Below are 13,280 nucleotides of genomic sequence, written 5' to 3' on the forward strand. Positions count from 1 at the left end.
AAGGTTAAAAGGGTAGGAAGACGTATTTAAAGAAAATCGAGAAATTCAATAACACACAACACGGATAAAAATAAAAGGCAAAATAAAAATCTGAGCATGGTGGCAACTGCCATCGCCCCTTTTAAAAGGGGACGCTCCTACCTTCCATCCATCCATCCATGATGTCGGCGCCGCTGAACTTTCAGCGGTGGTCTTTGCGCGTAGTGCGCATATGCGCGTGGTCTGCTCGACGTGTCTGCGAAACAGGCGCGGCAGCCATCGACTGCGTTCTCGCGGCATGCGCTTTTGCCGGGCGACTTGCGTCGCGGCTCACGGCGTGCCGGCGCTTCTGTTGCGGCAACCACGCGCCTCCGAGTGTGGTGCGTTTGAATCGCAGAGCGACTGTAATACAACAGAACCATCAGCGTCGCTGCAAACGTTCTCGCTGCTTTTTTTTCACCTCTTCGGGTCTGCGTGGCGTGCTGCATTAGCAGCTGGTTGTAGGTGTGGCCCGCGGTGTGACATTTATCTCCCGACTCGCGGGCAGGTGCAGTGGCGTGTTTGCGCTTCACCCGGGAATGGTAAACGACGTTTGTCGCCGAGGTAGTTAGCCCGGCGCGAAACCGAAACGGTATAGCGAGGGGAATTGTGTGCGGGCGCCGCGGGCGCGCGCTCTGTTTTGATCTCTCGCCGCGGTTTTTTTTTTTTTCGGCTGCGTACCGTACGTTGCGGCGGCATTTCACCATGCTTCACCGTGACGCGTTGCGCAGGCATGGCGCGCGCGCATTTGCGTCGGTGCGAGCGTACCGGGAAAAAAACGGGCGGCGCTTTGTGAACAGCGGGCGGATGGGAGAGCGCGTTACGAAATGTCGAATATACGCTGTAGTGTGTGTGTGTGTGTGTGTGTGTGTGTGTGTGTGTGTGTGTGTGTGTGTGTGTGTGTGTGTTTCGGCTGTCGAAGCTGCAGTTACGTGGCGTCGGGAGGCGCCGCCTGTCGTGGTACAGAGTTGACTGTTGACGTTAGATAAGAGAGATGGAAACTGCAAACGGTGGCGACGATACCCATATATTTGCATTCCTTCGTTGCATTTCTTGTCGCAGCACTGTTTACAATAGCGGGCTTCGGTAAAGGCGGGGAAGCGCGCGCAACCCGGCAGCCGCGGTGGTGGTGGTGCTTCTCCGTTAGGGCCGATTTACGCTCGAGCCGCCCATCGCCGCAAGCCGCACCGCACGCGTGCTGTCGCGCGAAGGATTGCACGTATCAAACACTTGTGCACGAATTTCGGTTTACAATGTGTAAGGTATACACTGTGCACACAGTGTAAATGATAATTGGTGCGCAAGTGCTGGATACGTGCAATTTTTCGCGCGACCGCAAGCGTGCGGTGCGGCTTGCGGTGAAGGGCGGCTCGAGCGTAAATCGGCCCTTAATCTGTGTAGAACGTCTTGCGACGTGCGACTCCGGGCGCGTCGCAGGCGCGGGTTACAAAACGCCGCAATAGCTTTCGATCTATACGCGATCCGCCCGGACGTTGAATTTGGGACTCCCCTGAGGCCGTTCTCTCGCCGTTTCTGGCCTATCGCTTTAAGTGACGGCAAATGCTTCCTATCGCACCGCATGATGATGGGGGGGGGGGGGGATTGGCAGCCCGATCAATCGCACGACACTCATCGAGGCTGCAAAGCCCGTTAGAGATGAAGCAGCAGCCCGGTAGGGCGAGTACGCGTGGTCTTCCAAAAACGACAGGAAGAAGATGATGTAGGAGCCCTGAAAGAAGGGGAAAGGCGCCGCGAGAAGACGCCACCCCCCCTCCCCTTTTAGCGACCGTAATCGAGTTCATAAAAGTGGCGTTTTTTTTATTTCTAGCGCTCTTTTCCCTTTTCATCGTTACATCGTGACGCTAGCGAGATCTGACCGTGCTACTTGTACTGCATCGTGTAGTAGCGCGCTGGGGCTTAACCACGACGTGACTGGCCGTGCCCGTGCGTGCGTGCAGGCGGGCGGGCGGGCGGGCGGGCGGGCGGGCACGGTGCAACAACGCCAGGCCTCTGTCGCCGTGTTGTATGCGGCGGGATTCTTTTGTATAGCGCTTCGTGGCCCACATTGACGGGAAGTTATCGTCGCTGCGGCGGGGCCACCACACTACACGTGACGTAAACAGAGGGGCGGGGCTGCCTTGTCAGGTTCGGCGAGGCTTCATCTCTCTGCGGACGGGGCGGGTGGGAACCGCCCTCAATTACGGGATTACTGGCCGCCGCCACGACGTCCCTGACCTTCGCCGATGCCCGGCGGGTCTTCTTCGCGGCGCGGTAGTTGAAATCACTGCGAGAAAGAGAACAGCGCCCTCTTCGACTCGCGTTTTTCTGCGCCGTGTTGCCGGTGTAACGTTCGTTTCACCCCGGAAAACTTGCGGTCGAATGTTTTCGGCACCCAGGTTTGTCAAGAAGAATAACTTTATTAAAGGTCCGGCGGGTTATTCTAGGATTGGAAGTGGGCAAGCAGTATTTTTTTTTTCTCTGAATATGCGACTATCGGCACGCGTCCTTTGTGTTCGAATATGAGAAGCACGAGGTCGTTCGCGAGCTTAAAGGAGTACTGACACAAAACTTTTCGCACATGTTTTTTTTCCGCTGCAGTAAGTAGCTAATGACCCAGTAATCATGACACGTGAGTAGTTACACAGGACACAGGATCGTGCCTCTGTCACGTCCCCGTCTTTTTGAATTGCGCTAAAGGCTTTGCCATTATGAGTAAACCGTACCAACTAGCCCAAGAGTCAGTCTTGTCGAAGGTTCTGTCCTCGCGGACACCTTTGTGTGGCGGTGTTGAAGGGAAGCCTACGGGGGAGGTGGAGCTTGTGCACATGTGACGGCGCGAAGTAGTCCGCCAGGGTTTCGCAGCAGCTTCTGTTTCGGTTCCTGGGAGCGGATGCCGAGTCACTTGCGACGGTTCCGCATCGGCGAAAACTCGAAGGAGCTAAGAGAAAAAAAAAGAAAAGTTGTGCCGTTCCCCTCTCTGAAGGTGGATGACCAGCCAAGCCGTGTATGTGGGCCCCTTAATGGCGAACTGTCCATTGCCGTGCGTCTAACGTCGTATTCACACAAATGGAAGGCGAGGCGCGACCATAATTAGTCGCTCCTCCACAATGTTGAGCCTCGGAAGATGGTGAGGCACCGCGGGGTACATACAGATCCACGTATTGTTGCAAAACGCGGCACGACACCTTTTACTAACGAATCCTGGCACGTAGAACAGACACGCACCTCGCCGCGTTCCGAGGGCACAACGCTGCATCACCGTAGCCAAGGTGACCGTGCGTTGGTCGAAGTCCCCCAGCTACTGCACTAACGGTTGTGAGGTCACTCGAAAGCCATAAACGGTCGCACACGACGCAGGCCACACCAAATTGGTTCCCCACAAGCTCCCTCCGAAACCTGGCCGTTGCTCCGGTGAAACGTTCCAAGTTGGCGGGATCGGCGCCGCATGGACGGTTCGCATTTCTTTCCGCCTCGCGGTCTTGGCGGGCAGCACGCTTTGAAGCCCCTTAAACTTCGTAAAGTAGTGCCACGCTTTGAAGAATGCCGCCTCCTCCTCGCGCGCTCTGGCCGAGGCTGACGCCGCGTCGCTATTGGCCTAATAGCATCACGTGGGCCCTCGCGCCGTGCATCAGCGCCATTTTTGCTCGAGAATTAAGCGTCTAGGGGGTGGCGAGGAGCGCTAGTTGGCGCCGTTGCTACGCTCGAGCAGTGTAGGCGGCGCCACGGTCGAGGAGGGAGCGTGAAAGAGGAGAAACGAGGAGTGAAGGCAGAGGAGGAGAGTGTCGCTACTTTACGAAGTTTAAGGGGCTTTAGCACGCTTACGGGACCGCCACCACGGGAGAGCGGAAGGAAAGGAAAAGAGATGCGCAAGCGCTTGGAACGCCGGCAAAGAGAGGGCGGTGCGAACGTGGACATTGGCCGACACGGGTCAAAGTGTAATATCTGTTCTTACCAGCTTAATATCTGATGCAGGTTGTATTTCGACCTAATATATTATTTAGTAAGTTGGCGGAGTTATTGAAGCCTGGTGGTCCCACTGTGGAGAAATTCTCGACCTACGCGGCTCGACAGACGCGTGCAATTTTTTTTTTTTTCCGGAGCCTAGCTATATGTATATTCGCAGTAAAAACGGACCGAAGTGGTGTATTTTGTCCTACCTTACTAAAAGTGCGGTAGTAAGGTGTTTGTTTGGGGCTATTTTCAGGAGCGCCGTAGCTGTTACTTGTGCGCGCTTTCCCTCCGTACTTTCCTCTTCGTTGCCACGGAAGTTTGTCCGCTTGCTCAAAAGCATTTTGCAGCGAAGAGTTCTTACCGTTTCCTCTTCTCGGGGGAAAAAAAAAGAGAAGACACTCCGAATTTTATATCCTTGAACGTTTACCCACTCTGTCGTTACAGCGTTTCCTTAAAGAAAAAAAAAGGGGGGGTGGCACATCCTCCCCGCGTGTAGACCGTGCGTATATCGTCGATGAGTCGCTGTCTGTTTTCCGTCGCTATTTTCCCCCCTACGATGACGCGCTCAGGGTTGCCGCAATAAGGGTGCGAGGGGCTTCTCGGGGGCGCCAGCCAGTGCCCGTTGCGCCATCTCTCTTGTTTTCTCGCCGTCGACGCAGGCGGCCGGGGAACTACGACTAATGCGGTGCTGTGAGTAACCGCGCCGCACCCCGTTGTTTGTCACCTGCGTAGCGACATCGGCACGTTTACTGCCTCGTCATTATCGCCTCTCGACGGCTTGCGCCTGGTTCTGGCGTCGTTGAGAAAGCTTGAGAAAGCATTTTTGTTTCTTTCCTCGCGAAAAAAACCCCCGCCGTGTGTGACCTTTGGCTCCCGTGTAATGGGGGCGACAGTCCTATCTACAGCTACCGGACTGTGCTTTCGGTACTGGTACCCGCACCGTAGGCATATTCTTCGTGCGCTTGTGTTTGTGCGCGTACCGTATACCTTCCCGATATTTTCTCCCCTCTCCTTCGCCAACCTTGTTTTTATTATTGTTGCTTGAGTAACGAATTTCGGATTGTCGAATAGCCGGCTCTGGCATAGGTAGCCATAGCACATGTTTCTACATCTGAACCTCACTGCTATGATCGAGCAATGTCGCCCGGCTGCAAATCGAGCCTTCGTCCTTCGAGCACTTTCTCGCCACGTTGCTTATACGCACCCATCTCGTCACACGTGCGGCGCTTTCTGCTCCCCCCGTGGACGATGTACGGGGTTCGACTCCTGCCTGCGGCCGGTACACGAGCGCCGCGCTGTACACTTAGTTTAGGTGCGCGTAACTAATTTCGGGGTTCGCGAAAGGTGGGTGGGTCATAAACGGAATCGAGCAGCTGGGTAGCTCGCGAGTTCCCGTTATGTCTCGCCTTGCGTGTCCTCTACCCCGTGTGGTCGGCGTAGTCTCAAACCCTTCACTAACGTACGCAAGCCCTGGGTTGGTGAAGGACGTTAAACCCTGTTACGCGGGCAGCCATTCGGCCAGCTGATGGATAGTGATGCACACACACGCACTTCCACGTTGGCTGGAAGCAAGCCCTATGTGTGCGTGCGTGCGATTTGTGTGTTTGTCTTTGTGGGTGCTTCAGTTAAGGTATACGTGTAAAGCAAGCCTTACTGTAGCAACACTCAACGGCCATGCCGTGTAGACTGGCATTTGAGCCTGGCTGTGTGAGCTGGAGCGTGGACTTGATGTAGAGGCTGTCTTCTCATTAATTTCGTATATCGGGCCGAGCGGTTGGCCAGTACGTTTTTTCGCGGACTCGGGACATTGTAACTATACCTACGAGTGATCAGAACAAAAGCCGCAGCTTGCGCAGTTGCGCCTGCATTTGTTCCCGTCTGCCCGCGCTGCAGTTAATGAAGTGCCCACGGCTGTACCCTGCGACGAGGCGTCTCCCGACAGCTGCAACGCCGAGCGTGTCGTGTCGGTTAAGCAATCCCTCGTGACGCTCATACATGAGCTGCCTTTTGGCGAGCTGCAACGCGAACGTGTGTGGATGTGTATCTCGAAGCCACTACGCGGCTTTCGCGTTTATGTAACGTGCGGCGGCGTGTATACTCGTGCGTGCTTGCTTGGGCGAGTACCGCGCGACCTTGGGCCGGTTCGGAGAAAGCAGTGCTTTTGACCCCTCCCTTCCGTCCTCCGCGGGGTGCTTGCGCCGCTTGCCTGGATCGGCAGGCTAGACCGTTTGTCGTTCATTATTCGTCCGTTAGTTTGTTTTCTTGTTGTTGTTTTGTTCGCCGTCTGCTCCACTCGGTGCAGTTCCGTCTGGCCGCTTCGCCTTATCAGCGTTTGGTGCGCCGTGATACGTTCCCGCTGTCTTATCGCGCGCATTTTATTTAGTGCGGATTGCGCTGACCTCCATTAAGCGCCCTATGCGGTGCCTCCCCCCCACCCCCCTCCATTGCGCGCGCAGCTCTGAGAAGGATTAAACGTGCATTGAGGGCATTATTCGGGTGGTGGAGTGGCTTGGCGATTAGGGTTCCGAAGGCGCGGCATTTCGCATACGGCGGGTGCAGACACGGGGAGTGTCAACGGGGGTACGTCGCCTAAACGTATACCTGCGCAACTCCCTTCGCGGGACCACTCCCGATCAAGTGTGCCCTGCGCAGTCTCCGTCCGTTGACATGAATATTCATGGGCGCCGATGAATTCGTGGCTGTGCGTCTGCACAGCGCGGGATGCATGCTAATTGAGTCTCGTGCGTGGGTATCTGGCGCGCGTGTGCGCGTATGTATACGACCGAGAATTACACTTAAGGCGTGATAAGTCGTCCCCGGGCGGGCTCGACGGGGTTTTCGAATTCTATCGCGAGCGCTGCTTTGGAAGGAGTGCGCGTTTTGATTCAGCCCAGTGGCGGGATGTGCGAGATTTGCGCTTGCGGGATTGATCTTTAGACGGACGGGTGTTGGAAGTTTCGCGGAGAATGGTTTAGAAAGCGGCGTTATGAAAGAGAGAGACGCGCGAACACGCGCTCCGGGAAATGAGGGCCGCACGGAAAGCGATGAACTTTCTTACGACTCTTGGTGAATAGTAGATGCGTATCGTGGGCGTCGCGGTCTTGCGTGTGTACAGTACGCGTCCCTTTTTTTTTCTTTCCAAGTCCGTTGCCTTGACTTGGGTCACGAATAATTAGCCAGCCCACCGCCCTGTTTAATGGACTCCATATCATGCCCCATAACTGTCATATCGAGTAATGGTACGTGAACGCGCTGGGAACCCATATAGTATAAATCCCTATGTTCCTATTCATTACAATGGATCCTTAGATACGTTCATTATGGGCCCATGCCTCCTTCCTTTTTTTCTTCTTTTTATCGGAGAGTAATGGACAATTTAGCCTTCCAAACCCGTTCCGCGGTATTCGGTTGTTGAAACGCCGTTTCTTTTTTCTTTCTTTTCTTTTCTTTTTTTTTTACTTGGACCGTCCGGTCGGTTGCAAGCGAAGAACGCGTGTGTCCGGAGAAACTGCCCCTTGCCCTGCGACTGCCGCTATATACATCGACTCCACCGTTCGTAGCTTTCTGGGACCGCCGGTATGTACTGCGGGCTCTGCGACCCAGTGGGCGTCGGTTGGCCTAAAGCTCTCTCTACAAATAGCGGTATCCGCAACACGTGCCTGATTGTCTCGACGAAAACATCGCCTTGCTGTTTCGGTGTCTCTTATCTCGGCGTTCTCGTGTTGTGCCAAGCTGCACTACCTGTGTATTTAGTGTACTATATATATATATATATATATATATATATATATATATATATATATATATATATATATATATATATATATATATATATATATATATATATATAAAAAATATGAGCAGCGATCGCCATCCCATGCGGACAACAAAAGCTCACGGGGAGCTTCTCCCGCGAACCGCTCTGAGCGCACCTTGTACGCTCTCCGTCATGTTACGTATGCACGCAGTCCCTCGTGCCGATATCTGCTGTGGATACCTTACGGCGTCTTGCGCTCGTACGGGCAGCTGAAGGTGGACAAAAAAAAAAAAAGTGCGCGCTCTTTTATATTTTGGGTCGCCAGCGCGCGTTATATTACGCACATTTCCGCGAACGAGCTCCTCGCATTAGTCGACAATCGGGACTGCAGTGAAGACCTCTTGCACGGGCAGAATAATGCGTGTTCGAGTTTTTCACGGCCTATTTAGCTCTCTCTCTCTCTCTCGTGTATAACGAGACTGCAGCGTACCAGGCCTCGTCGAATGTGCTGTTAAAAGGAAAAGGGCCCCGCTTCGACCTGCAACGCGCACGAGTCGTGAAAGAGGATACGGGCATCCCAAAGACCTTTATTTTTTGTGCGCCTTTCTCGCCGATTCTATTTTCTTTCCAAATGTTCGGCTGCTATAGTATTGGTTGCTCTTCTACTGTTCGTTTTTTACGCTTTGGGCATCTTTACTCCCGTTACTCTCTCTCTCTCTCTCTCTCTCTCTCTCTCTCTCTCTCCCTGTTACAGTGAGTGTGCGTGTTTGTATTCCTCATTTTGTCGAGACTCGGGCGTTGTTTTGAAGGGGTTGGCTATATCCGAGGTGCTTCGCCCAAGGAAGTGTGAGTGTGTGGCTGGGTGAGGGAGGAAGGGAGGGAGTGGTGGTGTCAGGCGTCGGTCCGGTGGCGCGGCCGCCTGTTAACTGGAGCGTGGATAATTTCAGCCCGAATTGAGGCGCTGAAGGAGTAAGAGAGAGAGAGAGAGAGAGAGAGACGAAAAGGAAATAAAAAGATGTACGGCAAGGTGGTGCGGGGCGAAGCTTCCATGGCCGATCTTTCCTGCGCAGAGGAACGGCAGTCAAAGTTCTCTCGCTTTTTTTTTTATTTCCATCGCGGGTTCGCTCTGCACTTCTGCCCATTGTCCGTCTTCGTGTACGCGCGCGGCGTCTGACGTCTGCTCGATGCGGGTGTAACGCGACGCTGCGTTTTACGGGCGATCCTCCACGCTGTGCCTTTTTTCTTTCGTTTGCCTGGGTCGCCGGGTTGATCCTCTCCGGTTCGTTCGCTTGGCTGCGTTTTCTCATTTTTTTTTGTTCTTATTCTGTTAGTATTATTATTTCGCGGGCGTGCGCGTGCGCTGCGCAAGAGCCGGGATGCCGCGTGTGTTCTGCACCCAGGAAGCCGGGGCTGTAGCTGACGGTGCGTCTTCCTTGCCCTCGTTCGCTTACGCGAAGCAAACAAATGCGCAAGAGCCGATAGCGGCAGCGCGGTATTGATTGCCCCGTCCCTGTGATCTCTCGGGTGAAGCGCGTCGTTCGGGTTGCAGACGTGTTTCCTTTGTCGGAACCCCTGTCGTCTGCTCGGATCTCCGCCCTGCGGGCCGAGTCTCTTCACACCTTGCCGACGCCGTACTTGTATTCGCGGAGGAGAGGAGGTGTGTGCGAGGAGGAACACCGTCTGAGTCAACTGTTACCAGCTCTACCTTCGACACTTGCACGCTATCTATAGGCGCCCTTTGTTTGCCCGACAATCGCTGTTTGGTCTGCTCTCTTTGTGTCCCCACATATACACGCACGCAATAAATCCCGTCGCTGTTGTCGCAGTCTGTTTTGGACTTGGGCCTACGTTTCCGCGTGCGTGCTGTAGCAGCTGACGCCTCTCGGCCTCTCCCGTGCCTGTTGGGATAGATATACACGGCCCCCCCGTGGGTTTCGTGCGCATTGGTCGCTGGCGCGGCACTGAGCGTGCGCCATTTGCATATATTAAGCATGCGTGTCGCGAAAATCGCGCGAGCTACGCGACGGTCCTTCGCGAACGTGTGGAAGGGCAATTCCTTCGCTCAAGGACCTGGCCGCTGGAACGCCAGCGAGGCAGGCACTTCGGGAAGAGGCCGCAGTGATTCTTGACTACGTTATCTCTGGACTTTTGTTGCGATAGACGCGCCGAAAATAGTTCGCGTGATGATGCTTGTGTACCGCAGCTTCGAGCGGGCTTTGCTGCGGTGTCGAAAGCGCGTGCTTGAACACGGGGTCTTTGCCAACGCGTATGTCGGCCATTGCCACCGTCGGCACCCTATAACTAGTCATCATGGGGCACTTCTGTATACCGGTTGTTTCAACGAACACTTAAAAAAAAAAAAAAGCTTGAAAGTTGCCTGTGGCAGATGGCACGATCCCAGTCCATGAGCTGGTCTACACAAAGATGCGGACATTAATTGCACAAAAAAAGTTTAAATGCGTAATAGGCTAATTAACAAATTCACTAATTAAGTTTTAACTGATTTCTTTATGGCGCATACTTCAATTTGCGTGGGCGAATCGGAAAGTATTTGCCCCTACTTTTTTTAAAGCCAAATTACGGCCGTAAATGCGACGTCAACATATCCATTCCCAGCGGCGGACCTTTCGTGGACCGGCCCGGCCTTATCTGCCGGTAGCTCCGCGGCGCGGCGCTGCTGTTAGTTGAAGATTGTGATTGTGCTTCACACGTCCGCAGAGTACGAGCAACGAAGTGCGATTCGTTTTCGGTGGAGAAAGGGACGAACGCCCATCGAAATCCACAAGGAGATTCAGCACACGTGTGGGGAAAGGTGTCTCGCTTTGAGAAGTGTGAGGTGGTTGCGTTGTGAGTTCGCAAAACGACGTGAGGACTTGCATGACCATGAGCGGTGGTTGCACAGTCAGACGAAATCTCCGCATGGGCATCTTAAATTTAGTACTGCGATGGGACAAATGTCTGAACCGGTGTGGGGACTGTGTAAAAAAAAAATAGTCCATGTACGTAGAATAGTACGTATATCAGTAATTACCTGTATGTACCTTATTTTGGCTAATAAAAAAAAATAGAGGCAAATACTTTCTGATTCGCCCTCGTACACATTTTAGTCGAGAAGTTCGCAAGGTGGATCCTCTTGGAACGAATTCTTAGCATTACACCAGGGGAGGTATTCTGTAAGAGTCCATCTAGTCGACACCTCCCAAACTCCACTAGGTGGACTTTTGCAGAATACCTGCCCAGTTTCGAGATATTAATTCCCGCACTTTGCGGGGAAACGAATTGGCTTTCCAGTCAATTTTGTGCTTGAATGCATGAAAACCACGTTTCCTTAAGAAATGAGGTGGAACGACAGTGCATTTTTTACCGCGAGTTGTCGGCGCATATGTCGTAAATCATAATGGTGTGATCCACACAATTCTTCAAGTGGATATGCCTTGTGGTCTCACCTGCTATAACTTGTAAATGGCAATGTGTGCCATGAGGTAAAATACTCAATTGATTTTTGTTAATCAGTCGATTATGCATTTCAGTGTTTCCTGCAAGTAATGTGGGCCCTAGAAGAATCCGGGGTATTCCGAGGCAGATGCTCGCGTCCTACCGTTTGGGAAGCGCCACTCTGCGCGGGCGCCCGTGAGACGCTTGCAAGACGCCCGCATATGGTTGACTCTCTAGCTGCCTGCAGAGGTCCTCACTTGCCGGCCGGCGTTCTGGAGAGAGAGAGACTGTGGCTGACGTTACACGCGCCGCTTTGCTTCCGTCTTGGCGTCAAGCGCCAGCTGTCTGACCGGATCCTGCGAGGGGGGAGGGTGGGAGGAGAGGTAGAGCAAAAAACAAGTGATAGAGACGCCGGCGGTGCAGTAGTAGTAGTATGCACGTGCGGGGGCTGCAGTCGTGACCGGACCGTAAAAAAAAAAAATATACTGTGCCAGTGAGACGGAGATGGCCGCTGCAGGTCGTGCACACGCAGTAACGACAGCGGGCGAATCATGGGCGTTGGCGGCGGTGTGTGCTCTCTCGCGGCTGCATCTGTTTGTGTAGCGTGTATATATGTATATACTTTTTTTTTCTGCCGATGCTGACGTCTCGGAAGCGCTGCGCCAACAGTGTTTCGGCATTAGACGTTACGCCGAAGGGAGCAGGCGCGAGCTTCTCGGCTTTAGCCCTGCGCCGCTGTTGGCGGCATCTGGTGACGCAGTGTTCAACCAGTCATAGCGCTTGTGCGAAGCTCTTATACCTATGTCACATGGCACGTGCGACACGTTCTCTTGACGCCTGCGGCAGAAAGGATGTTCCACATCCATCGCCAAGGTCTGAGTGGTGGCGCGCTGCCTAGCACCCTCAGGGAAACATAAATGCCCAAGAAAGCGTCTGGGGAAACGGCGTCGTGTTAGTTCGATTGGCAGAGCATCGCACCTGAAATGCGAAGGTTGTGGGATCGTTTCCCACCTGCGGCAAGTTTTTTTGTTCATCCACTTTCATTTCCGTGAATTTATCGTTTCTTTGTTTCATTTATTAACCACAAGTAATTTGCCATATGTTGTCCTTGGTGACAGTGTTTGTTGACTTCTTATGACTAATAAAAATCGGGCCCCTCGGTTAACCCCCTTTCCTTGTCGTTTACGGCACTTGTAATGTCATTCACAGTACATATCAGAAGAAGCCAACAAACACTGACACCAAGGACAACATAGGGGAAATTACTTGTGCTTTAATAAATGAAATAAAGAAGCGATAAATTAATGGAAATGAAAGTGGATGAGAAAGCAACTTGCCGCAGGTGGGAACCGAACCCACGACCTTCGCATTTCGCGTGCGATGCTCGAGTCCAATTCTAGTTCATGAGCTGGTCAACTCGAAGAGGCAGACATTACTAGCACAAAAAAAGATGGGTGAAATGCATAATGGGCTAATTAATAAAAAAATAACTGATTAACTTTTCAGCTAATCGCAATATGCTTCATATTGTAATTTTCAAATTCTAACCGAGGAGTTCGCAAGGCGGATCCAATTGGAACGAATTCTCAGGATGACGCCAGTTCCGAGATATTCATTCCCGAACTTTCCGGAGAAATGCATTGGAGTTCCGGTTACCTTCTTGACAAAACGTCGTTTTAAACATCCAAGCACAAAAGTAACTGGAACGCCTATGCAATTTCGCAAAGTTCTGCAGTGATTATGTCGAAACCGGCGTCATGCTGAGAATTCGTTCCAAGTGGATCCGCCTTGCGAACTCGACGGCTAGAATTTGTAAATTGCATTATGGGCCATAAGGTGATTAGTTAGGAAGTTAATTAGCAAATTTTGGTAAACATTCTATTATGCATTTCAATGTTTTTGTGCAAGTGGTGTCCGCTGTTTCGAGTAGAACACCCCAAGAGCCAGAATTGCGCTATCTGCCACAGGTAACCTGTAAGAAATTTTCACTGTTCGCGGAAACACTCTGTTAAAATTATGAGGTTTTACGTGCCAAAACCACTTTCTGATTATAAAGGCACGCCGTAGTGGCGGACTCCGGAAATTTCGACCACCTGGGCTTCTTTAACGCGCACTTAAA

At 52.6% G+C, this 13,280-nt stretch overlaps 1 protein-coding gene and 1 pseudogene across 5 annotated transcripts in view; both read left to right on the forward strand.

The window, feature by feature from the left end:
- Positions 1–13,280, forward strand: part of Cka (Connector of kinase to AP-1) — a 111,475-nt gene that overhangs the window by 29,073 nt on the left and 69,122 nt on the right. The gene's annotated exons all lie outside the window — the stretch shown is intronic.
- Positions 3,930–4,104, forward strand: LOC135912693 (U2 spliceosomal RNA; annotated as a pseudogene).

The sequence above is a fragment of the Dermacentor albipictus genome, chromosome 7 (genome assembly GCF_038994185.2).
Source record: "Dermacentor albipictus isolate Rhodes 1998 colony chromosome 7, USDA_Dalb.pri_finalv2, whole genome shotgun sequence".
NCBI lineage: Eukaryota > Metazoa > Arthropoda > Arachnida > Ixodida > Ixodidae > Dermacentor > Dermacentor albipictus.